The sequence below is a fragment of the Ammospiza caudacuta genome, chromosome Z, assembly GCF_027887145.1.
Source record: "Ammospiza caudacuta isolate bAmmCau1 chromosome Z, bAmmCau1.pri, whole genome shotgun sequence".
Taxonomy (NCBI): domain Eukaryota; kingdom Metazoa; phylum Chordata; class Aves; order Passeriformes; family Passerellidae; genus Ammospiza; species Ammospiza caudacuta.
The window spans coordinates 48,163,860-48,191,833 of NC_080632.1; the positions used below are offsets into that span (position 1 = coordinate 48,163,860).

General features: G+C 37.8%; 1 protein-coding gene across 2 annotated transcripts in view; it reads right to left on the minus strand.

The window, feature by feature from the left end:
* The window catches only part of ERBIN (erbb2 interacting protein), a 118,104-nt gene extending 103,031 nt beyond the window's left edge, over positions 1-15,073 (minus strand). The window contains exons 1-2 of one of the 2 annotated variants that reach the window (XM_058824351.1): positions 14,842-15,073; positions 14,381-14,461 (exon numbers count right to left, since the gene is read on the minus strand). The gene's annotated coding sequence lies outside the window, so the exon portion shown is untranslated. Of the gene's footprint in view, positions 1-14,380; positions 14,462-14,841 lie in introns of those variants that run through there. The other variant, XM_058824350.1, reaches the window with a different exon arrangement.
* Between the last annotated feature and the right edge of the window lie 12,901 nt (positions 15,074-27,974).

The following is a 27,974-nucleotide window of genomic DNA, read 5'->3' on the forward strand; positions in this document are numbered from 1 at the left end:
AGTCTCTCCAGAGAAGCAGACATAAGCAAAGTATCAGTCTTAAAAAGTGGGTAACAGCACAAATACCAGCTCTTTCTGTTCACTTCATGCCCATGAGTGCCACCTCCTCTCTAATATAGGGGCTTGGCCCTCCTAGAAACAGGAGGGAAGACAGAAGTCGCCTGCATTTCATGAGTGCAGTACAGTCAAGTAAGGCCACTATACATGGCTCCTCATTACAGACATGCAGCACCTCCACACCCAGCTAGCAATCTTCCTAGAAGATTTGAGAATGATGAAGCTAAATGTCCTCTCTTCTTCCATCCTCTGCCCCCTAAATTATCTTGCACTTTCAATTTCTCAATAAAGGTGTTTCTATCCTGCCCATCTGAAATTGAAAGAGTAAAACATCATAAAGGCATTACATACTCTAAGTGACAGACATTCCTAAGGCCATCATTTTGTCATAATATATAACATATGAACTTGTTTACTAATCATACCAACTGCCCATCACCTGTCCATTCTCCACTCACACTAGCCTTGAGGTCTAATCTGAAGGAATAGCATGCCACATTCAAATATAGTTGACCTATAAATTTCTATCAAGAGATTCCTCTAGATAATGAAAAACACAATGCCACAGAAATCCCAACTAACTACAGAGGCAAGATACACAAGTCTCAAAAGCAAGTGCTCTGAAACATAGCTTTCAGGAGGAAAGGTCTTCACCATTTCTTCTCCTTTTCCATGGACCATTCCTGCAGCAATTAAAAACCATTTTACAGAGAAACATTTAATTTTCAGCCTACTGTCTCAAGTCTAGAAGTCAATCTGCCTATGGCAAGAAAAAGTAGGAGAGATGGGAGGTGGTAGACTATAAATCTGCTGAAAAGAAGGTGTAACTGGGCGAGTATCTCAAGTTTTTAACTGCACTTTTGACTTTCATGTATTATCAAGGATCAAATCACTGATGATGAATAGCAACATTTATATTTATTGTGGGTAAGTGGAAGACTATTCCAAATTAGCAACTGGAACTCAAAAGGCAAGTCAATCTCCATCATGCAAAATTCAAACTACAACCTGCTGAAACAAGAGTAATCCCTGCTTTTCCCTCACACCTGCTTTTTATTAAAGCTAGTGTTTTCTCAATCACACTGTAAGTCTAATCAGTAACTGATCCAAAAAGCCTAAATCTGCAATACACTGAGAAGATTTTTTTTCATTTAGATCAATTTGCTCAACAACTCACTGAACTTCGGTACTATGTCTCCACCTTCAATACCTTGTCTTCCTTCTGATGCAAAGAACTACACTGGAAACAAAGAGGAAGTGTGCAAAGCAGATGCAGCAGAATGCAAGACTAGATATTTAGCCACAGACATTTTAAATTAAAACTCCTTTAAAGTAAAGGTAATAACTTCATTATTACTGGTAATTTTTTTTAGTACAAAAAAGATGTACCAAAAAATATATGCAAGTATATTTTAATGCTCACAATAGCATATGTTGATGGCAAAATTCATTAATGTGTGTCACATTTATAATTTAGTCCACCTTGGATTCATACTTTTAGTGGAGGGGGCAGGAGGGAAGAATTAAAAAAAAAAATTAACCATTATAAATATCTACAGGCAACCAAGAAGCACGGATACTCAGTGAATCCACTGAACAGTTTGGTCCAGACACTGACTGTACCAGTACTTTTTTACTCTACAAAACTGAAAGAAATATTCACAGGATGTGGTCAGAACTTCAAGACACTTGCTCAGCAAGTGCTGTGCATGTTTTTGCAACAAAAAGTCAAATACTTGCCCACAAAGCAATGCTTTAAATTTAAAAGAGACTTGAGGGAATGAGAGTAAAGCACACAAAAGTATTTAGACCATTATCCCCAACATGGTAAGATCAAAATTTACATACACTTACTTTCTTTTAACCAAAACAAAAACTATTTATAAATTCCAAAGCAACCAGTACAAGGAGGTGTTTTGCAAAGAAGCACTATTGAGAGAAAGTATTGGTTGTTCACTTTGGCTGAATATTAAGGTTAAAAAAACATTTAGAAAAATCTTCAATTAATATCAACCTGCAACTCAAACAATAAATAGATACACGGAAAAGATTTACAAAAATTGATATTTATATACACAACAGTGCCACTGATCTAGATGTATCTTTTATGTGTCTTACTGTTCTTAAAATGTAGTGAAGATAGATAAAATGCAGTTCAAGCTTCCTAGAGCATCAGAAAGCTGCCATTTTCTAGTGGCATGATGGTATGGCCATGAGGACCATCACTTAGAGCAGAATGAAACCTATTTCCAATCTTGGCAGTAAAGGTGATTTGTCCTAAATCATGTCCATAAAATAAGACATTTTCTAATAGCTTTCAGATGCTTGGATGTAAAGCAAGGCTAGTAACTGCTATGAATAAAACCAGTCTCTACACTGCACGCAAGTTTCTCATCTAAATTCCTCTTCTACAGCCCCTCCTACCAACTGATTAACTCAGAGCCACCCATACCACCCACCTCAAAAACAGACTTAACAGTAAATCTTGATAAGAAGAAACAAACAGGTTTTTGTCATTAAACAGAATTCTTCCATGGTGCTGTCTGCTGGCTTGCTCGCAAATCAACATTAACAAGGTCTTAGAGAGCCTCAGGAGAATGGACATATTCAGGAAGAAACCACAAGAAAGAATGAAACAAAAGTGTAACAGTCAACATGCTTTTAAAAGTTACAACAGTTATAAATACAGGTTAATTAAATCACAGACTAAAATTAAGTTACAAAGTACCTCAAAAAGAAACAAAACAACCAAAGATAAAATAATTGTTTACCGGAGAGGTATAAAACAGGTATTTATAATGAACAGCGCAGGAAAATCTTGGGAAAAAAATAGGAATAAATGCCAAGGAGGGGGAAAAAACCCTGTAGATTCCATAGCATTATTCATCAATTAAAACCAGAAATGGCAAGTGCTTTGGTAACAGTTACAGTTGGTTGAAAAAATGAGAAAACACTATGATAGTAGCAAGTCCAACTTGAACCCAAGTCTGTGAATTAATTTCCAAGTCTGTTTGAAAATCAATTCCTGCTACTTGCACTCTAGTAAGATTCAGCTTGGTAGTTCACACTGAAAATGTCAGCACACCAGGTCAGACTCAATAGAATTAACACATAGTTCTAAGGTGCAGGGCACGAGGAACACCCACAGATACTCACGATAAACCTGAAGTACATTTCAGATGCACTGAAAAGAACAAAAGGAAAATATACATGGGAAAACATTTCTTTCTGCTACTACTTCTGGTACTTCCTACACTTCAATAGCTACAGACTACTCCTGTAGCCACTGATAGCTGGGAGACAAGCAGAAACACTGGAATTAACTGTGCTTGAACAGGTATGGCCTCTCTGTCGCTAACAGGACCACTACTTCAAGAAACACAAAATTTGGTGACTAGAATGAAGATAAACACCAAACTTCAAAGAAGAACAAAGGCTGAGGAGGAGGAAAGCCCATGTGTGCCTGAAAACACATCTATAAACTTCTCATACCTATACCAAAGAAGGCTGAGACCAATCAGACTAACACACATCACAATCAGGGAAGGCAGATAGACTGCCAGAATAAATGCAAAAGCAAACAGTAACCCAGCTGGCTTGAACCAAGCAATAAACCCAGCTGGCTTGAACCAAGATACAAACAGGCAACTCCAGAATTTGTCTCATCTCTCAGTATACAAGCAAATCTTTAAATAGTGGCACCATTACCACTGGACAGCTAAAAATCTCAGAGACTAGAATTTAAACCAGAAAACAAACACAGCAGCACCTCCTTTTTCAACTCAAGAGACATGAATGTATCATGCTTCCAGCCCGACAGCAGTTATGGCCTCTGCTACAAACACTGCTTCATATTAAGCTACTTTATTATTAAATGCTTGTTTCAAATAAATCTGTGCCTTCCACAGCTATGGAAGTAAAATATTTGCCCTCTCTTCTCTTTCAAGGACCTCTCATTTCTTACACAAGACTGAACAGCAATTAGGATGTTATGTAAGGTAATTTACTGAAGTTAATTTTTAACTCCATTTCTAATCATAGGGATTGAACAAAAAACAGGGGAAAAATGACATTCAGAAAGAACAAGCAACATTACTTTAAAAATATACATACTTCATTCCTCTGACTTAAAGAAGCTTTTAAATTATTTCAGATCTGTAAAAAATGTGCAATGTACTAGCTAGAAACCAATCACCTGAAATTACAGCTTTTTGATATACATGTATTTTTCTGTCTATGCACTTTTTAATACTTTTGCCTTCTAACTAGGAGAAATTAAAATGAAATCCCACCTACTTTGCCAACACGGAATAAAAAGCAACAAAATGCTTGGCCTTGGGCTTGTGTCTTTATAATAATAAAACCCTGCAATATTTGGAGCTATTAGTTGTAAATGTTCTTACTCCTTGTCTTGAGAACTTGTTGGAATTAAGACACTGAACAGCAGCAAAATCCTTCACTGGTTATTTTTATCAACCATGGTTTTCTGCCTGCATTATCAAGCAATTACATACTTCTCTCAGTGCTGTAAAGAACACATACACCACTAGCCTTAGAAAAACCAACTAACCAAACAAACAAAAAACCCCCAAAAAATAAAACCAAAACATCAAATGAACCCAAAAAACAAATCACCCACCAAAAACCTGCATACAGTACACAGACCTAGATATACAGGAGGAAAATATAATTATTGTTTTCCTATTCCTTCACTCTTATTGATAGACTCCTGGTTTCAAATTCCAGCTATGGCATATGCAAAACACAGAAAAAAAAGGGGATGGGGAAAACAAACAGTAGTGAAAATGCTAACAGTGTAAGTCAGCAATTGGTAGTTAATACCATCCCCGATACAAAAAGCTCTTTTTAAGCTCTTAACTCAGGATATAAAATAGGTTTGAAAAACATAATTACCACATTCTGTTTCACATGACTATGGTATTTTTATTCGTTTGACATATGCTGCTTCCTGAATGGATTTAATGTATTTTGGCATTCCAGAACAAAACTGCTCTCAATGTTTGGCACTTCATGTACAATGCAGCCAGGAAGCCACTCCTTAAGACTATGCAGCCATCTGCAGCAGACACCAAAGGTTTTTGACAAGCAAGCTGCACTGCTGTAAATATGCAGTATTTCAATATAAAAGAAAAGTTCTCATCTATTAATCAGACTCCGCACGTAATTGCCTGCAGATAAATTCAGGTGATCTGCAACATAAAACATGTCAGCACAGAAACCAAAAAGGGAAAAATAAATTTTAAAAAGATACTATTTCTTATCAGAAGGTTACTGATTATTTAAATGCTTACTAAATTGTAGGGTCTACACATAAAAAATCCAGTCCCTGATGCCCTGCTTTACATGCACTCTCCCTCAAAAACGTAATTCCCAGAATTCCTACCAAAAGCTAGGAAGGATCAAACAACAGAGGTCAGAATAGCACAGCAGGCGCAAAACACTTGAGATACAAAGTAAGCAGATGTTGGGTACACAGGAGGGGAAGGAAGAACCACACTCAAAACCCTCTAGCTAGTAACTGCTCAGAAAAACAAATCCCGACATGTTACATAATTCAATCTATGGTAAAGGGAAGATAGATGGAAACACATTCATAGATCAGAGTTCAAAGGAAGTACATGGGAGTACGTATATTCATTTCCCATTTTTAATTTGGCAGATTTCAAAAAAAAAATCATACCAAAAACTACAAATAAAAATGCAACCCAACATCTATAAGACTATACAGTGCACTAATGCAAGTTACTACTTGAAGAGAAATTGTATATAGAACTGGACTTCCATTTTACTTTATAATTCCTCCTCCTTTAAAGAACACTTCTGTCTGTCTTCTAAGTGTTATCCACTTCATCAAGCCAGTTTGGTTTTTGTTCTTACATGTTTAGTATAAAATGGTAGTAAAAGCAGAAGCCTTTATTCATAATGCAGCTTTAAAAACAGTTTTACTTTATCACACCTTTTTCACTAAAATAAGGAGTGGCTAGAATAAGAAGTAGCCACTATTTTAAAAAAAGCAAAGGTTCAAAAACCAAAACAGAGAAAAGTTGTATTTTCCAGACTCTAAGCATCTTGTCCCTCTAGTTTATACAATAATTATGCTACATATTATGTCAATATTACACTCAGCAGTTTTACAACTTACTGTCCTGGACATACAAGGGAACCCCTGAAGCTACTTACCTCTGTCTGTTGTTTTTCTTTACATTAATTTTAACTGATACACAGATCCCAACACAGGCCACTTTGTTGTCACTGTCTTTTGCAGTGATGCAGAAGAACTACTCCTGTCTGCATTGGCTGGAGTTCTTTCTAACTACAACACTCTTCACATCTTCCATATGGGTAAGCACCATTACTCTTGTCCTCTATTTACTCAGCTTTTCTCTCACAGTGCATGTTTGATTTTTGCCAATTCATAATCTTGCTTCACTCCCAACACAGTATTGAAACATTTAAGTCAGCATTTTTGTACTATTTTTTTTTCTTTAGTTAGTGTTGTGTTCCTCCAGGTGAATGGATGATGATTAAAGAAAAGAGAGCTGTTATGTTCTTTTTATTTTACTCTATCAGACATTTTGCAGATCACATAAGCAACTGAAACAAAAAAAAAGGAGCAGGCTATTCTTGAATAGCCTTCAAAGTAATTTTGCCTCTTTAGATAAAGAAGAACAAGAGTGCCTACAATAACACTTTTACTAATAACTTAGAATTTAGACAATTAAAATATAAAAGTACACTTTTTCTTAAAAGTGTTGTTTTCAATATGGATAATAAATTCACTATTGGAAGTCAAAAACAAGCCTTTCACCTCACAAGAGATTTAAGATATATAAAAAGAGCCTTCTTTCTCATCAAAATGCTAATTATAGCCTCAAAACTGAATTCAAAGTTGATTTAATATAACCCAACTTACAGTGTTACTTAACTTCTGACACCCAGGGCTTTTTTCACCCAGGGAAAAAGTGACTAAACAGTACAATGCAGAAATTTCAGAGAATTTCATAGCTGTGACTTCAATTAATTTGAACAGTCCAATGCGTCCTTCAGACTTGTCAAAGATTAAAACCAAATTAACACAAAACTGATGAAAATTAGTAACATTCTGATTTTGAGGGAAAGTTAATCCTCAGCAAATATCTCATGCTCTGAAGCTGAAATTTAAAATCTGGAAATTTAACATCTGTGGAAGGATGTGTGAGCTACAAATCTAAACTGAGCAAACATATATTTAAATTCAGTGGAAATAAGCAGGGATTCGCTCCACAGACAAGAGAGTTTTTGTAAAAGGGTAAGGAACAATCTGTTGGTTCTTCATTGGTTAGTTTATGTAACAGGAGAAGCAAAGTAAGAAAAATAATGATTAACAACACATTTCTCTCCCACTCTGTAACACTTTCTTCTAACCTGCTCCATTGACAATGCCATAATCTTTCCCTTGACACACCACCACCCGCTGCTGCAAAACCAATTCAGTAACTGATATCATGAAAGACTACAGGATATTTGATATGTTGACAATACATCTCCAACAGATCCCACAACTTCCCACAGAAAAATCCCACAGAAATTTTTGCCTGCTTCACTGTCTTCTCGTAAGAACAGCACTGCAAAACCACAGAATAATGCCAGGATCCTCAGCATTTTTTCTGCTTTGTTTCAGTAAGGGAAAACAAAATAAATGCTCCCTGAAAAATTGATAAACTCACTCAGATAAATAAAAAGGAAGAGTAAATTAACCTCAAGTCTATTAAAATCAATTTTAAGTATATCTTGCTTTTCTAGTACTTTTATTACTTAAATTTTCATTTAGTTAGATGAAATACCTGGTACCAGACCAAAAGCCTCAACATATAAATCAATAGTAACACGCTGGAAGAACAGGATTTTCTAATAGCCACAGAAATCCCATGCTCAGGAAAACAAAACTCTCCTAAAAAACACAAGTAAGATGCACTATAGAGATACAATATTATATTAAAATAGTAAAGCTCTGAAGATTTTTTTTCCCCTCATATCAATGTTTCCCATCTTATCCATCAGGATCAGAGACAGATGGATTGAGAAATTCTGAATTCCAACTGATTCTCCCTCCTTGTCACATTCTGAGAAGATGGTTAAAGAGTAATTTAATTACATCCTTTTTTGTCTCTTCTTACTTAGTGTCCTTAATATTTGTTACTTTGTTTTTAACAGTTTCCCAGCACCCATATGTGAACCAACAACAGTGATCTGACAGAAGTCCTAAGTAAAATTGTAGGCTTGTTCCAAACACTGTTTTCTACAGCGTTGCACACTCAATTCCCTTGGCCTATAACTCCTCCAAGATGTTTAAAGAACTCATTAATTACTCGGAATAAATCACCCTGTATGAGCTTACTACAGCAAAGCAGACCTAGCAAAAAGACTGAATAGGTATGAACCAGGAAGAAGTGAACTTTAGAATTTTCCCCCTCAGTGATGAATTTTACTACCGATCCCCTAAAAACATAGAGCAGTTCGGAAATTAAATAACCAACAAAGCTCCAGGGTTAGCGCCACATATGATTTTGTAACCAGAAGTAGCCCAAAATGAGTATGTTCTCCTAAAAGGAGCTAACTACCAACCTCACATTCCAGGCCACCACAGACTAACATGCCACAGCAAGCTAACATACCAGCAACAGGAGACCAGTGAACATTATCTGCTGTCTGCACGTTCACTGATCCTCCTTCAAGTAGACCCATCTCAAAGGCCAAAGTGGAACCTAAGTAAATTAAACATCTATCATACTCAGTAGCATAAGCAGAGAAAGCAAGCATTTACAAAGCATTTAAGTCACTAATGATTTAGACTGCTATGCTGACACACTTTTTCAGTCTAATTTTACTGAAAATATAGGCCTCAGTCTTGTAAATACCACTGCAGCCAAGCTTTTTTGTTGTTTCATTGCACCATGAGAGTGCATAAGCACATGCAGATTTTTAAGCAACATCTTTCCACAGACAAAAAAACCCTATAATTCCCATTAATAAATGTTCTCAGATACCCAGTTTCAAATACAAAAACTCATGTTATCTTCAGGGTTACCTGCAAGACAAAAGACCTGCAGAAACTTGATGAAATTGACGAATCGATTGATCTTCTAAATTATTACTTCTCCCCTCTGATAAAGTAATGGCGAGAAGACAACAGCCACATGGGGAAAAAGCAGCAGCTCTCAAACCTTCGCAGTCTATCAGAAGTCTTCTAGACAAGCCTGGAAACAGTTTCCACCATTCAAACACTTACAATGATTTCTGCAGTCATTCTAGATAATGAAGCCTGTGAATGACATTCGATCATTTGGCACTGTATTTCAGATGTTTCTGTAGGTGCACTGATATAGCTCAAAGCACCTATGCCCTCTCCTCTGCTTCTTAAAACTTGGAAATTTTAGAAGGTATGTACTGAAAAACGACAAGGAGGGCAAAGAATGCAGAAGAAATAATTTCTGCAAATGTACTAATCACATACCCCATATCACGGGACAAAGGAAGAACATGAAACTTCCCTTCCATAATTGTCTAAGGAGATGGAACCCCTTATGCAGTTGCTACAGGAACTACTCATGCCAACTGAAAGCTGAAAACTGGTGAGAAGACTCTAAACACAGCAGTAAAACTCAAAGCACATTACTTCAAACAAACAATACTGTCCTTCTGCATCTATCTTTAATGCAACATCAGAACTGCAAATATTTTGAATTTATTTATTTATTGGGATTGGAGCAAGGAGAATAGAGCCCTGGCCACTTTGCAGGAAAATATCACCCACTCTAAATTAATACCTAAATTATAAATGTTTCACTTCAAGTATTTGTGACTTTTACTAATACTTCAAACCATCTCTGAGCTTTTTTTCATTCCTAAAGCTGGCTGCAGACAACTGACACAAGAAGTAGCCCTTGAGCATTACAAGTTCACAGCAAGACAATTACATTCCAACCTATACAAACCATCCTATCTAATAAAATTCAGCTTATGAGGCTCAGTTACCTTATAACATTATTACAACTGCCAGGATCTCCACAGCAGCCAAGATTGTTCAGATTGCCCTCAGACTCTGCTTAATCATCACTGTTTGTTCCTACGTGATCACTTAGTGACAAGTATCTACAAATTCCTTCCAAGAACAGGAAAAAAAGCTAATCTACTTTTTAACTTAAACTTGCACTTTTAAACTTTTAACTTTAACTTTTTACCCTAGGCAGGACAGCTGCAATGCTGGTGTTCTCCAACATAAGTACACTTCAGTTTATCTCATTTAGACCAAAGGAAGAGGTTTGTTCAGTTTTATTTCTCAATTATGAGAAGTTACAATGTATTTTTGAAGGTGGAATTGCAGCCCAGTGTTGAAATATCATGCTTCTGAATCCCCTATACAGAAAGTACAAAGAGTAATAACTCAAACACTTGTACTGAAATTCAAGCATCAGAGAAACAAGTATCTTTAAAAAAGCTGACTTTGATGATGTTCCTTTGTATCCACTGAAATTCAAGACTAGGTCCCATCTGGATCATCAAAACTATTACCAAAAATCAGTAAAAATAAGGAACTCCTTACCACCAAGGCAGTGTTAAGAAGCAGGCATTCTTTATGTGGCTGGATGCACAAGAGGGTATCTCCTCCAAAATACCATGCATGCTGAGAAAAACCTCCTGCTTATATACTATATTTTACATACATATTCATTGATTTCCTGGAATAAACATACATATGATAACCATTTCCCCAAAATCATTAACATATTTTCTCTCCCCTTTCCACATGTGTCTTTCTGTCCTGGGAATCTCTTTGGTGGTCCCTGGTGGTCAGCAATGCCAAAGTCATAGCTGACTGCTTGAGAATTGGTAAAAGTTGGCACAACTGGGTTGGTTGCTTTCCAGTTCTTCCTAAAGAATATGTGTTGTGCAGTTCCATAGGCCAGTGGTTTTTGAAGAATAAGCATTGCATTAGCCCACCAGGTGCAAACAATTTTTCATCTGGCAACAATGAAGGCAAGCCAGCAGAAAAAGCCTAAGTATCCTGAGATTACTATAAAAGAAAAAATCTATTGATTCCAGCATAACAATTCTTTCCATTTTAATTAGATGAGATACAATAAATCTCTCCTAATCAGCATCCTTATTTTGAAACCTTACATTTCTAAGATTTAACTCAACATCCAAACACTGTATTTTTAGTTTAATGTGAAAGCTGTATTTCAGTGAAGTAACCTTTCCACAGCTAAAAAAATAGTTTAAAAAGTCCCACTACCAATGGTTAAATACAGACTATTTACTACTCAAACTATCTTCAAATGTTTTCATTCTGATACAAAAAGTGTCTTTTGACAAATTGTTGAACTTACTCAAAAACTGACAAGGTAAAAGAGCAATGTTTAGAAATCTTCATTTTCTAGATGATTATCTTAACTATTCTATTTCAAATGTCACCACAAACATTTGCATGCTCACATAGGAATACTGTCTACTATTCTGATGTCCGTATGAGTAACTCTTCCGCCAACTTCACTAGTAACTCATTTGGAAAAGGTTAGACTTCTAATTCCTCTATGTGGATTAAATGTCAGGCACTTCTTCAGTAGATCAGGTTATTCTATAGGGAGAATCTGTGGAAGATATGACATACCAACTATTTGATCTTTACATAACATTTTCCCAAAAGGGTTTTCCTTTTTGCTTAGGAGCAGGAAGGACAAAAAGAAAACAAGAACGCAGAGCAGACAGACAGTGATTCATTACAGCCCTACCGGAAAGCCCAGTTGACGAATTTACTCCCATCCCCTTCTATTTCTAGGACCTACTGCTAACATGTGAGGTATAATGTATGTTACACATGTGCAAGCCTTTCCTTAGCTTTGATCTTCCAAGCATGGCTCTTAATGACTGGGACTAAAGACTCTCAACAAATTCCACCAAGAACAAATCATAACAGTTTTCTGAGACCACCAACTCAATACACTAAGAAACCATCCTTAGTATTTTCTCCACAGAGACCCTTTATCCATTCTATATGAACATGACGTGCAAATTGATACCCTACAGAGCTTTGTGTTTACACTAAGCATTGTCTACTATGCAGCTTATGCATAAGACAGATATATTAATATTTTACTAATATAATAATCATCTTAATGATAATCACATTCCATAGTATGCTATATACTGCAACTTCTCCCTCTTTGATTGCAAGCATACCTTCTTAAAATTAGCGATGTTTACTCAAGCTTAATTCAATTCATGAATAAGAACCAGTCAGGTAAAAAGAACGTTTCCCCAAGCCATCAACCCACAGCTATAAAAGTGCTGTTTCAAGCATGTGAGCTACCATGTGTAATGTTAAATAATTTTGTTCATAATAAAAATACCTATGTCAGACTGATTTTTAGTTGTGATTGTTGATCTGAAGAAAAAACACATCCCTTCATGTTACTCCCAAACTATGTTAATGACATAATGGCATTCAATGATATAACCATGAGCTGTAAGCAATACTGAATTACACTTTCATCATTAAAAAAGGACCTTATCCATAGCTACCATGGTGACAAAAAAATAGCGTAAAAAGTTGTGCCTCCACTACAAGGAACTATTCTTCTACATGGCATTGAAAAATATCAAGTGCATCATGAGAGACACAAAAGGCCTGAAAAGAAACAAAATTGCCTTGATTATGAACATACTGGTTTACAACTAAATTTGTCATGCACGGCTACAACTCCTCACCCTCCCCTCAAGAATCTCAAGTCATTATTGGGACTGAAACACTGCTCTGGAAAGGGATGGTTCTTTGTATAAGGATTACTCTATTCAGACTTTCTGCCAAGCATCAGCCACATAAGGAAAGCAAAGTTCACTGCCATTTATTTTGTCCAGATCTTTCTGATGCCTAAGAATAACCCTTACTGCTGCCTGGAAAGGTAAGTCTATAAATTGCAATTTATTTGTTATTAGCCACTGAACCTGTTTTAGGCATTTATATGTTAACATTTTCCTTACAGTATATCAAACAGATCGAGTTGGATTATTTTTTCTTAAATCACTAAATTACTCCACGATGTTAAAGATCTACCTATGTAGGAGTGTTAAACATTTTGCACAGAAATTACTTAGTCCAAGACTCCCAAATACCAATACATGTCACACATTGGCAAGACTGAAGCATACACATCCTATATGACCAACATGTTGCTTGTGAGTTTCACAAACAGGAATAAACATTCCAGAGCTATGGTTTCTACCTCGTTCTAAACATTCACAACATGAGAAACTCCTTGCCTTCACAAAAGAACTAACCTATAATTGTCTCTTTGATGCATGAGAAGTAAACTTCCATCTAGTTAGTTGGTGTAACAAGCACTAGAGGTACAAAATCCTACGCTAAAACTTCGCATTTAATTTGCCCTTCAGCAGCTTCGAAAAGGAGTTCTTCCAAAAATTAGAAAGGGGAAAGTGGTCACCAAAACCAAACAAGGCTACATTAACAGCTTCAATTGCATGCATTTAAAAAGTCAAATAACTACCTATCTGCTTTGGTTTTGCTCTGTATTTTGTTTTAAATTAAGGTTCTTAAGATGAACTTCGCCAGGATCAAAATGCAGGACAGACTTCTGCTATACAAGCTGAAAAACAAGCAGTCTACTTCGTCGCTTTGAGAACAGAGAGGGTAAAGGGGAAGAAGACGGGTGACTGCAGCAATCGAAGGTGGAAAAACTGCGACATTTACAGATGACCAGGAGGACTTATTTTTATAAAGAAACTTAAGAGCAATCCTGAAGAAGTCCGGCCAGACACTAACTGATATTCCAGAAAACAAGGCAGACATAAGCACGAAGCCTCAAGAGCTTGCGATTAAATAAAATATATTACCTCCTTTATGACTTTCTCATTTCTCGATAAGTTAATTGTACTTGCAGGGTTACCAAACGTTTTGGAAGGGAGGGAGCTGAAGAAGCAGTTACGCAGTCGAGCAGCTTCAGCTCAGTGCCTTCTCGGACCGAACAAAGAAACTTCTGTGTCCGATGAGATTAAAAACTTTCGGTCTCACAGACTCTTTCCCTGCCTCCATGAAACCAGCGCCTCGGTTCACAGGGGAGACGGGGAGAAATACAATGAGCAGTTAAACTGTGCAGGCCAAGGCGGAAAACAGAGACAAAATATAAAGGCCAAAAACAGGATATAAAACGAAGCCTGAACTCCTTGCTTTTTCTCCACCCCCTTCCCAGAGGAAGGGTTTTTCTGTTGTTTTTGCTGCTGCTGATCCCAAGCCTTCCCTATTTACCTTAGCTGTCGGGGCGTCTAAACCAGATCCAGCAGGCAGGAGTTTCTTCCGACCCCAAGTTAAATCCAATCGAGTTTTCTTCTTCAGGGAGGGAGAGGCCAGAGAACGGGGAGAGGAGGAGAAGGAATGTTAGCAGCTTTAGCCGAGGACGAGGGAGTTCGTGTGCACGGGGAGAGGGCACCAGAGCAGCCGGGCTCCTCCCGGCCCCCGCCGAGCTCTGCCCCGCGGCCGGCCCCACGTCGCGCCGGCCCCGCCCGGCGGCGGCACCGCAGCGCCCCCCGACACCCAGCGCGGCCCGGCCTGGCCTGGGCCCGCCCGCCGCCGCCCCTCGCCCGCCTGCCCGCCCCCCCGGCGCGATGGGCACCGCCGATGCCCCCCGGCTGCGCAACCGGGGTCGCGCCGCCCGAGCGCGGCCGCCACCGCGGAGGGCTGAAGGGAAGCGGGATGGCCGCCTGCCTCACCTGCCCGCCGCCGCCGCCGCCCTCGCTCCCCGCCTCCTCTCGCACACTTCCCCCTTCTCCCGCGGCTTCAGCCTCCCGCCCCCCTCCCCGGCCTCGGCAGCGGGGGGCCGGGGGAGGCGGCGGAGCTGTGGGAAGGGGGAATGAACGTCGCGGGCAAACACGCGGCGGGGGGAAGGGGAGGTGGCCGCAGGCGAAGCCGCCGCGCCCCTGCTGCTGCTGGCGCCGCGCACCGCTGGCCAGACGGGGGAGGCACTGCAGCGGCACGGGGGGCGGAGCGGGAGCAGAGCCCGGGCCGAGACCTCGCGGAGGCGGAGGTGGAGGCAGGCGGGCGGGAGCGGGAGCAGCAGCGGCAGGAGCAGGCAGGCGCGGCGGGCGCGCCCACACTGGCTGTGCCGGGTGGGAGGAGGGACGGGCGGACAGCGCCGGGCGGGGGGCCGAGCTGGGGGAAAGCCGTGAGGGACGGGCGAGGCGGCCAATGGGGCCCGGCGGGGGCGGGCTGTGCAGGGGCAGGGCGAGGCGGGGCGGGGGGCGCCAGCGCGGGGCTGTGGCGGGCGCGGGCCGGCGGGAGGCGGGAGCGGCGCCGGGCGTAGGCTGTGTCTCGCTGCCACGGAATGGCTCCTCCCGCTGCTGCCCGGCGTGGGGCCTGTCCTAGTTTGTCTTCTGCAGGCAAGGTACGGGCAAATTCAGTCCTGAATGACAGAAGTTTCCTCGTTAACAGCTCAGCTTCGTTATTCAATGGTTGCGCACCCTCTGTGGAAAGCGCTGAGACGCCGGCTCACGCCGTCAGGCGCTGCCTTTGCGCCTTCGTGGCCATCCCACCCCTGCTCCCGCACCTTGTGCTGCCTGACTCGCAGCTACCAAGGGTCTGAGGGAACGAGCATACCCAAGGGAAAAACTGACAGCCTCCACCCACGCTTTGGGGTTTGGGTGTGCTACGGTAAACTTGGATGCAAACAACAACAATTAAAATACTGCCGCACATATTGTCACAATATTTCACGTAAACCCTGGAACACTGCTGTACTTTCCCTTCCAAGTATTTCAACACTGTCAGTACAATACAATGGTACTGAAAATGCGTGTTGACTGACAGAGTCATGTACAAATACATGCTTGAAAAACCGGCAGTGCGTAGGTCACACGGCTTTGGTATCGGTTGGGTTTGGATTGCAGTAGTACAGTTGTGATCCAAACAGAAACAGTGAATTTCTGTTTAATTTCCTGGATTGTTTGAAATGGGTATTTGATAACCTATTGTGTATGCAATATGCCATTTTAACAGTCCTGGAGCCTGGAGCTCTGCTCAGCCATAACACAGCACATGAAGCTGACAGCAGGGTGGAATTGTACATGCTGCTCACCTTATGCTCCTTAATTGTGCTCAGCAGAGACCATATCTAAGGACAGAGGTAGTTTTGCTTTCACACTAATTTAATCCCTGGCTACTCTACTGGGACTGCCACCAACTAAGATGGAACAGTGTTTTATGATGATAATCTGTTTACTGAGAAATTGGCAAAATGCTAAGAAGTGCCATTGAACAGTAAGGTAAAATGGTGTCATGTTACTATTGACCTGTCCCTGATTTTAATGTACAACTAGATGGAAAAAGTCCTTGAAACCCCTACCAGTCCTTGACAGTAACTCACATTGATACTTCCTATTGAGGATCATTACTTGCTTTATTTTTTTTCTTAGAGGGTTTTGCATGAAGGGTTTAATCTTTCTCAACAAAACATAGAGATGATCAAATTTTTATAAAAGTCCACTGTGTTTAACAATAGTGTTATTAATTTTAAACCTCTTGCCTCTATATGGGAATTGTATGTTCAAATATCCAGCTTGTATCCAGATACACAAAAGAAGCATGTGTTTCTACTAGGATAATAATATTCACTTACTGTTTCTTTACTTACTTTTCTCTGTCTTTGCAGAGCATTCAGCCCTACTTCGAGGACTACATCTCTGCCTAAATTTAAATAATTGAACTACATCAAATGTAGCCATCAGAGTTTATAAAAAAGAGAATTGTATGTGTATATATAGATATTGCCCAAAACATTAAAATGCTTCTATTTCTTCTTGTTCGGAAAAGCCATTTTCTTCAAGTGAGTCAGCTTTGGACTAAGGCCAAGCAAGAGAACTTTACCCCCACTGACAACAGCTTTAGAATTTCTCACTACAGTGCCCTGCATCGGTGCCCTACACTGTGTCTATAATAAAATTACTAATTTTTTTTTTAATCTCTTGCAAATGATTGATCATTCATGTCATAAACCACATAACATATCATAATTAATGTGATTAGCTCTCTACAACTGATGCCCTCCATCATCAAATCTTCACGGCACTTTCCTATGTGAATTATCACAACTTTTTAATGTGAAAATATTTTTTGGAAATGTATACTGCAAATTTCCCAATGCATTTATTAATGCAGCAAAGTAATAGATGGGTGTGAGAAGTAGTATATAGTATATATATTATAGCAACTGTTGCTCAGATGGTGAATCTCCCATAGTTGTTAACATTAGTTGCAATGTAAGATGCTGTTTCAGTTACAATTTTAGCTATCACAGTAAAAGCCTATCCAAAGTCTGCTGAAACTACAGCTAGTTGGAGCATAACTACTGAAGACATTGTGCACAGACAAGATATAACTATCTGTACAAATTAAGAAAATACGAGGAGTTATCCTAGGGATCTAAATGTGCTATAAATATCAAGACAGTATTTAGATTACAGCTCCAACTGAGTCCCCAGCAATATTAATTCCCAGAGATGGTATCCCAGTTACCAAATAATTACAGATTAGGTGCACAAAGGACAAAATACAGAGTTACATAATGAGTCTTTCAAGTAAGACTATGCATCTGATCCCACTGAACATTTAAACAAATCCTTTATACACATTTTAATGCTGGACATCAAGCCAAAACTCCTCTCATTTTAATTTCTATTTTCATATTTGAACAGGAACACTAGTAAATACTGCAACAATATGCACCTAAATCAAAAGAACATTTGGTGAAACAGTCACCTGTGTGTTTGTCTCTCAGGAGTTAAGTGGTCTGGACAATTACTACATAGTTTATTCTGTGTGACAGGGTTTAATTGCTGCTTTTCCCTATTCTTACTGCTCTTGTTCATTATGATTGCATGTTTCCACTTTTCCAGGAAATAGATTGAAAGGCCTCTGGGGTAAGCACTTCTGTTTATTAAATGCTCAGGTAGAGACTTGAATGGTGGATTTCAAATTGATTTGAAGTGGAACTGCTGGGCGTGATTGCAATACAAATATTAAATAATAATTAGTGGAAGTAATAACCACATGAAAGACACAAAGAGGCAATAATTAATTTTTTCTCTAACAAGTACATATTGAAGTTTATTTTAAGTATCCCATAATTTAAATTTGTAGCATTTTCTGAATTTATGTGGTTGACATCTGGATGAATTTATACTGGTGAAATTTACACAAAACTGTCATAATTCAGTGGCAATTAAGTTTTAGAAGTGTGTTGCTATAACTTCTAAATGCATCATAAGTATCTACCATATTTGAAGATAAACTCAATAAACAACTTCTATTCAGTACAACCCCAAATATACACTGGCTAAATACACCATACAAATAAATTTTCTCTGCATTTGGTTTCTTTGTTTCTCAAACAGTAAAATGAAAGTGATGAATTATTATGCAAGTACCAAGAGAAAACCTTGGTAACACCAGAACCTATTTTTTATATTCTGTGTTCTAGACATGGTTAGGAATGTTTTAGAGTTATTTTTAACCATTATATTGTAACTTTTTGCTTGTATTTATCTTCTTGGTTATCATGGGAGAGCTGGTGAATTCTGAAGAACACTTGGGACATGGAGGAGCATTTCATATGGAGGAGGAAAGACAAAAAGGTGGTGTCAAGGTTCTTTAACCCTTTCCTGATTTGGAGTGCTTTGCTCCTGGACAGTCTCCTTAACACTGATTTTAAGCTATACTGCAGCGTCTTAGCCTAAGGGTCTGTTTTGACAGCTGATATCACCACATGAATCTTGTTCTGGTGAAAACAAAGAGAAAAGAATGAAAATGAAGCCAGACTATGTGAGGACACTGACATCTGTAGATCACAACCAAAAATCCTTTGCTGACTAGTTTAAGACAAAGAGTTACACACAAAGTTGGCAGAAAAAGCCAACTGCGAAGTTGCCTAAAATAAGCCATGTGCTCAGTACATTGCCTATGCCCCAATGGTAGTTTTGGACTGCCTTTGCCAAGTTCTTATATCCTAGAAGGGTAGCAATTTATGCTGTTAAGATTGTTTGTGTCCAAATAGAAATCCTAAAAGAATGCTGTACCAACGTCTAATCAGATCTGGGAATACTCTTATATGGAAAATCAATTATGCTAGTTCTGTAGGACCCATCATCACACAAACGTTAAATAAAACCAGATTTCTCTAATTGTAGGATGAATTGCACTCATTTTACATTTTATGGCTTACCTCTATTTTGACAATTAATTTTTCTTAGAAGGTGCTAATGCTGACAATACAAATCTCTTAGTCTTTAGCACAATGTTGTGTGTATGCACACGTAAATTTTTTACGTTTCCCATGTGTTTTTCTGTGAATAATGTCAGTAATGTAAAAGAAAATGCTAACAATGTGTGAATTCTTGGCTTCAGTATTGGTTCAATGATATTTCAAACTGAATTTCTTATGGACTACCATATTTGGAATCACAAGGTAAATCCTTTTGAAAGAAGGACATGCAAACAGTCCGATGAGATGAACTATTCTATCTCTAAACTGACAGAATGTACTTTAGGAAAAGAGTTTTTGATTTCTAGAAAAGCCACCATGGACCATTTTTAGGAGAGTTTAAAAAATTCTTTTGTCTTCCATCTGCAAAATATTGTCCATGACAAAATATTTTTCACTTTGGGAAAAAGAATTACTTTTTTCAGAATCTGTTAGAGCAAATGCAGATTTCTTTCATTACATATGAAATTCAATTCTAAGTTCAATTAAAAAAGAATAATTTTGTCTTCCCCATTTTTCTTCTTTATGAAGTCTTCAGTTCCCCTTTTCTACATTTGTTTTGCCTTTTTCCTCCTCACACAATCAATAGAAATTATATAGTTCTAAGTGCTAAAATGTTCTCCTTTTACAAATATTATATCCCTTTCCCTTTGAACAAACAAAATATTAAAAATTGCACTTTAATATTACTAGTATCACTGAAAACCTTATATAATATTACTAGTATCACTGAAAACCTTATAGAAAATTATAGATATTTTTTAATTTTCCTTTGACAAAAATGGTTTCAGAGTATTTTTTAAAATCTCAAATAGGTATTTTTTTCAGTTATATCTGTCCTATGTTCTAAGACCTGGTAGACGTAAACAATACATTTTTTATGTTTTAACTCAGAGGTTTCATCTACTGTTTTCCTCCATCAAAGGATATTTTTATACATTTTTACATGGCAGGTATATTCTAGAGCATTATTCCCCATCAGTAAGGAAATAGTCACTTTCCAGGCCACAAAAGTGAAAACATTCTCTATTAACTCATTTCCATTCCTACAAGCAAGCAAAAGTGCTCAACAGAGTGCTTGGCTTTACCAAGTACTTTGAGAAATGCACTTTAGTCTAGAGGTGTAATTATTTCTATTTTTAGAAAAAATATTTAAAATATTTTACTTTCTTAAACTAAAGTGAAAATGCATAGCTTCTGATTAAGTATGCTATCAGCAATGTGGCAGAATATACATCTGAGTATCATGACAGCATCGACTCAACCCATTTCCAAGAGCATATCTCCAACTGCTGTGATAAAACAGCACACATTCAGATTAAACTCGCACTCAGCTCAGGTGAGACAGACCTTCAATGAATTTTGACACTGTGGGATCTAAATTTAGACAAAGTTTGTAGAAAAGGTGATACCTTTAATTAGATCAACTGTTAGGAATGGAGAAAAATGTTTTGACTTGAGTGACATTATTAATGAGAACTAAGAAGGAGAAAAACCCAAACTAAATACAAGTGGGATGAATTGATTTTAGGATATAAAATTATTTTAATCAATTAAACCACTGGGGAGAAAACAGCTGCTAACATTAATGTACAGAGGATGAATCAGCAAGAACTGTCAGCTTTAAAAATAAGGTTGCTACTGTCTCCATGAAGAATGTAGTTCCCAGGATTATTTTTTAAACATGACTTGGAGGGCCCTTGTCAGTACCTGATCTGTGCAAGAGATGGATTATTTTTTTAATGAAATAATTATTCTTCTACCCTTTGCTGTGTTTTATCTGTGGCAGTTCAGTGTTATTCAGTGAATAACAATTGATGAGTTCTATGCATGTAATTCTCATGAGAATGTGTCATACTTGTGTAATATATCCCATTTTCAAGAGTACGAAGAAAACCCAAAAAAATTAATTTCCATTAATTCTTTTGATCACTGATATCAATCATGTTAAATTTGTCAGTATTCATGAAATTTATTTAGGCTATGTCAGCAAGGTTTCATTCTAATGAGTGTTTGTTAGTACAGGGGAGGTCTGCTTTGGATTGTAAGTTTAACTCTGGACCTGTTGTTTAAAAACAGATATGGGAAAAAAGTCTTCAAGGAAGTGTTAATGCTGTAATTATCTAAAGGATTTTTGTACATATATATCAGCATTGAGTATTATGCAATAGACAGGAATATTTTATCAATGAGGTCTTCCATTTTGCATTATTAGATTGGTAGGTGTTATTTGGGAGGTTAATTCAAATGCAAGGCCTGCTCCTTGCAAGGCAGTTCTGAGACTTTTTTCCTAGTGCATCTCGTATAGTGGCTAATTTTCTGAAGTTTGTTGACTTGCGGATTCCTCTGCAAGGTATTTTATATTGTCACTTTTTGCCAGCCATTTAATATAGAAAGGTGATGGTCATTTCTACTACACAAAAGGCAATGAATTCTTAATTTAGCAATGAAAACCTGTGGAGAAGTTTAGGTAAGGTTTAGTGGCACAGTCTTTTAAAATACTTTCTCATGAGTAGTTAATGACATGATGCCATTACCCGTATGAGGGATACATTTTAAAATATTTTCAAGCTTTGGTTGCTCTCTCCTATGATTTCCACAGTTCTTTATGAGTAGTAGGCACCTTCATCTGAAAACCACCCATTTAGGTGAGTCAAAATTGTATTAAATGAGAAAAACAATTGTTCCGGTTTCAAGTTCTTTCTTTATCTTTGACAGAAACCATCTTGAATTAAGCCCCTGCACAACCAAGAGACCTTTGGGAGAGAAATCCTCTAAGATGTGAATATTCATAAACTGCTTTTTATGACATTCAAATATTAATGGCACTGTTCTTGTCAGGCTGTACAGCATTTTAGAACTATGCAGATATCTTCTTGTCATACTTTGAAGAAATGGGAAATTGCCAGGGTGTGGTTGTGTTCTTTTCCATCACATATCTATTTTTACTATATAAACTATTTTGCCTCTAGTTCAGCCATGTCTTTATGTGTTAATACAATCATAAAACAAGTAAGAGTTTTGTGTATACCCATACATACACACACACACAATTGACCCAGGAAAGCCTAAATCTGAAATATTATATGAAACATATATGTATATAAATCAATGTCTCAGGTACATATATACACATATGTATATGCATACATATGTGCACAAATATCAAAGTGCAATCATTCATCCTTACAGTGTGAAATGCTTATGACATAGATTTAATTCCTCTTTCATTTTAAGGTGATAAATGTCAATGAAAATATATAGACACAAAAGCTATGTGAATCACACATATGTCCAAGAAAAGTAAGTAATGTTCCAGAAAGTCAGGTAATTTAACATACATGCTACTGTCACAGAGATTTTAAATATAAGGATCTGCTTTTTCAAATGCAGAGATATTTTTCATAGAAACAAGCTTATTGCCTTCACTAATACTGCTAATCGAAATAAGATCCTACATCTGTCTCCAGCTCCATTACCTAAGGGCTTGTTTACACTGAATCAGAAAAGTACACTAACGCTGTGTACATTGAAACACCTTAATTCCATGTGATACAGTTTTAGTATGTACTCACTGTTGAGATAAGGTAAAGTCTACCTACCCATCCGGAGCTTATTAAATGAGGCATGCATAATGTTTTCCTGAGCTACTGCCTTCCTGCCTTTCCTAAGCTGAGAATATGCTGGAATGATTAGGAAACTTAAGAAAGGCCCTACTTGCCCCCGAACTTCACTCCCTCATTATGACCTTACAGGCTCATAATACAGCACAGCAAGCCATTTTCATCTCCTTGTTCAGCAGAAATCACATCAAGAGTTTCAGAGGGCACTTACAGACCGTCACAATGAACAGCCTCCTCATACAGTGGAAGGACCTTAGACCTTGAAGACCACAATGTCTGGCTGCCATAGGCAGCTCCCAGCACTTGCCTGCTCTTCTATTGCCATGCCAAACAAAATCATAATCTACTTCCAAGAGCAAAAATAGATTACCAGCAATCCTTCATTTAGCTGCATACATTAGGAGAAGCCTGGCTGGTTTTGTCATGGAAAGACGTCCCAAAGTCAGTTTGCTGTAGGCAGTGCTGATGCCAGTGTACACAGTGAGGACTCCAAGGGTGATACGTGATGTGACATGTCAACAAGGCTCAGATAAAATCCAGGACCATTTTGTCTGAGTGCCTAAATGTCTTGGCTGGATACATGCAAAGAGCAACAGAGCAAGTGTTCAATTTGCCCATTTTATGGACTACTTGTGCTGGCAATACTGAGAAGGGAACATCAGCCAGTAAATCTCCTTGTTTTGCCTGGTTAATATGCCATTAATGTGAAAAGCTATGGAAGAGGCAGCAGCTGAGGGAGTATGACTTTCAGTGTTACTTGTAGGCATTTAAAACTCCTCTGCTCCTAACAACCAGCTGCAGTCTGCAGATATCCTTTCCCTAACTGCTCAGTTTCCTTCATTTGTGCGTTCCAAACAGTGACCATCCTAGAAGTTTCAAGAGCTAGTTAAAAATAATGATGTCTCAGCAAATGCAATAGTCGCTCTCAGATGTTCAGTGGAAAACACTCCTTTCTTCCCCTTGCTCTCCTCCCCCACAATACACATTTTCTCCTTCCACCCCTCTTTCTCAACTGCTTGATTTTAGAAGGGAAAAGTCCTGGAAATCTCAGTAGTGCAGCAAGCATCTCAGAGATCTCTGCCATCATTCCTCACCAATGAAAGAAGAGGCATGAGCCTCTTCTTCACTGTTAGCTACTGAAATTATAAATAACCAAGCTTCACTGCAAAAAGAGCATTTCTTAGGGGAATAAAAACTGAATTTAAGATGCCAAAATTATTATTGTATAGCTGTCTTGTCCCTTATTCCAACATTAAAAGCAGTGACTGTGCTTCTAGAGATTAGACTGCTTCTGTTCAACTACATCTAGAAAATGTCCTATGAATCCTTTCTTTCCACAATGATTGCATGAAGAGGGAAATCACCCAGAGCCAGTGCTGCATCAGTGCTGCATTCTCTTTCCTATTTAGGGGACTGCAGTAAAAAGGAGATTGATTAGCTGCTAATGAATACTGAAGACCTTCCTGGAGCAGAATGAAGTAGTTTAGCTGTCATTCAGGGAACGACCAGCCTTTGAACGGTGAAAAGCAGAGTGATAAATAGAGGTGTTGTGGTCTCCCGTGAAGAAGAGTGCTATCTTGGGAACAGATCACTCAGTCCCAGCAGACCGCTGTGGAATGAGTGGAGAAGAGGCCAGTTTTACCACATCCAAGTATCATGCAGGTGTCCCAATAGTTGTTTTATTTTCTTGTGTGTGAAGCAGATTAAAGTCCTGGCAAATTTCAGTTATGCTGCCTGTGCATATAGGCTTCTAGAGATGTCGATGTTAGGGGTTGTAATGGAAGAATCAGCACTCTGAAAACTGTGGGAATGGTCCTTTAGGAAACAAATGTAAGTACAGATTCTACCAAGAAGGCTACAGTGTAGGGAGAAGCTGCTGACATTGAGAAACATGAGGAATAATAGTTAAAAAGTAATACCTGTTGGTCACTACAGAGGAAATGGATTTGAGCAGTTAGTATGTACTCTCAAGTAAATGTACAACTGTGAAGAAATGAAGGATATAAATGAAAATAAATATTATCAAGTAGAACAGAAGGATATTCAGTGCTCTTAGTCTTGGGAAAACAGGTAAGCTGAAAAAGGAAATGAAACAACATGAACTAATTTTCAAAACTAGTATAGTCATATAAGTCTGGAAAAGCATGGGCATTCTCATTCTGCAGAATAAGCAGGGATATGCAATTGGGATGGAAAATGAGGTAAGGACAACCAAAGGAGTGGGAAAAGTTATTATGTCTATGGTGAAGGTGACTATGAAGAAGAGGGAGACTAGTAAGTGGAAGGACAAAGAGAAGGGAAGGATAAGGAGAGGATAGAAGAGGTAGGTAATAAAATAACCACTTTTGGCCCAGCACACCATTCCAAAAAGAAAACTGCAGACCTACACAGATATCATACTCCACTTAATGAAATCAATAAATACATAACATCAGGTCTCTGGAACTTCTGGCAAAGGACTTAAATTTTATTTCAGTACTTTTCTGTTTTCGGCCTTACAATGCTCTACTAGAGCCTTGTGGTTGTTTACAGCCACTTGAGGATTAAAGGCTGAAATGAATTACAGACTTTTGAACAAAAAGCTAGAACCTAGAGCCAGTAAATGTATTTTGGTATTTAATTCCATTTATTTTAGGGGAAGTAAGATTCCTAAATGCTTCCTCTGGCATGAGCTGGATGTGTTACAGAAAGTACAGTTACAAAGGAGGCCCTAAGGCTCTGCTAATTTATGCCACTTGACAATTCTCATCACAGAGGTAGGAAAAATCCACTGTGTCGGTACAACAGGACAGTAAATGCGGTTCATCTAAATAAAGGATATTTTGCTTGTACTTAATGAGATATACTCAGATATACTATTCACCCAGTGGTCAGGTTAAAAAATTAAACTGGGATATATTTTAGTTGTTTTCTAATGCTTGAAATTAATTAGTCAGGTGTTAAATATGTTGAGGCAGCCAGATGAATCATATTGCACACAAATTTTTTTTCCATGTAATTGGCAGCCTTTTATATAACTGAAGTATTAGACATTTTGTAAGTATATGTCTATGTTTGTAATTTTGAATGTTTTGTACAATTCTTTAATTTTCCTTTACTGACTTCTGAATCATAAAAGATTGAGTTTCAGTTCATGTGATCTTTGCTGACTAAATCACATCAATTTTACAGAGAAAGTGTTTTACATATAGAGAGAGATCTATTCACTAGATGTTTTAAGAAAAAAATACTGTGCAAATACAGTATTTTTGTTGGGTTTTGTTTGTTTGTGGTTTCTTTTGTCTGTTTTGTTTTTAGGGAATGTTTTCATATATATTGAACCTGACAATTTTTAAAGAACAATATATTTTTGAAGAAGGCTGCTATATAGAAAACATCACTGCAAAATCCATCTTTTATGAATTCTCTGCTTTGACATTCACCACTACTTGTTAAACTTTGCTGATAAAAATATTAAAAGAGTGGACAAGTCACACTGCAGTTAAAAATTACATGGAACAGTTTACAGTTGTCTTCTAAGCTTCCCATTTCCATTGATGGCAATTTATATAACAGAAAGCTAGGTTAAAATTAATTCCTCATGCTGTTTGGGGAGTAATAACTCACAGAAATTCTTTGCTGTTTCTCTCTTCCACACCCAGATATTTTTGTGTAGATTTCAGTAGCATAACATAACATAACATAACATAACATAACATAACATAACATATAACATAACATAACCACAGCAGTGATAAAATGAGCTTGATTTAACCCCACTTAAAAATAACCTGTCCTCATCCTTTTATTTTCTGCAATACATACCATTATTTTCCAGATGGGATATCCCATAGCGAAGAACACAAGACAGACAAAAGATACTGATACAGAATGAAAACTAGTTTGAGTACAAATTCAGCATTTCTAAAGACACTGTTGTGTGACGTCAATGCTTTGTTCATCTACAGTACAAGATGTTGCTTTACAAAAAGGGAAAGACAGTTTTACACATGTCAAGTGATCATAGAAAATTGTGAGGGCTCTGCAGCAGTTTGACAGTGCAGGGGAAGAGAGGCAAAGGCAGAAGTTTAAAAGCTACCAGTGCAGCAAATACAACAGAACAAAGATTGAAGGCAGACTTTAAATGTAAGTCTAGATTTCTTTCTCTTAAAAATGTTCTTGAAAGAAGTTCTAAAAATAGCAGATTCATTAAGAAATAACTAACTCTCTAATGTAGATAGCTTCATATGGGAAAAGTGATAGAGTAGCCCATTCTCTTGCCAATGTAAAATCATTAGAAGATGCTCATATTTTCCAAAATCTCAGTCAAAAATGTTTTCAGTTGCAAAATAAAAGCCCTGGTATGAACATCACATTAGTCTTCAACCAGAAAACTCAAAATCAACATGCCTTAAAATAACATTAACTTAAATTTTATACATGCAGTGTGAAATTTAAATTATTTTATCTTGTATTTTCCAGAATAAAGATTTTTTTTTTTTTCAGAAAAGGTATGTTGGGTTTTCTCATTTAAACAGTGCTTCTGAGGATCCTGAGACTCTGAGCAGCACCTGTTAGTGCTGGGAATTTTCTGCTGACTTGCACCTCAAACTAAGTTAAGAATTACTGTAATAGGTGTCTATGCAATAAAGAATAAGAATCTCTAAATTCTATTACCAGTTGAAAAAAGAGTCTTGCTTAGATCTCTTATTGAAAATTGATCAGATCACAAGACACTGCTTTAGATCACAAGGCACTGATTTTGTTTAGACTGCAACAGCGAAGGAATGGGCTTTTTCAGTGTATTAAAGCTAAGCACAATATGGTGAAAGTATAATTACATTTGCTAAGAGATCTTCTGTGCCATGCATTTTGACTGTAAAATACAGGCTAATCATTCAGATGTTATTAATTAATACTAATAATTAATATTTATAATTAATACTAATAATTAATAATTAATTAATACTAATTGATATACAAAAGAAGT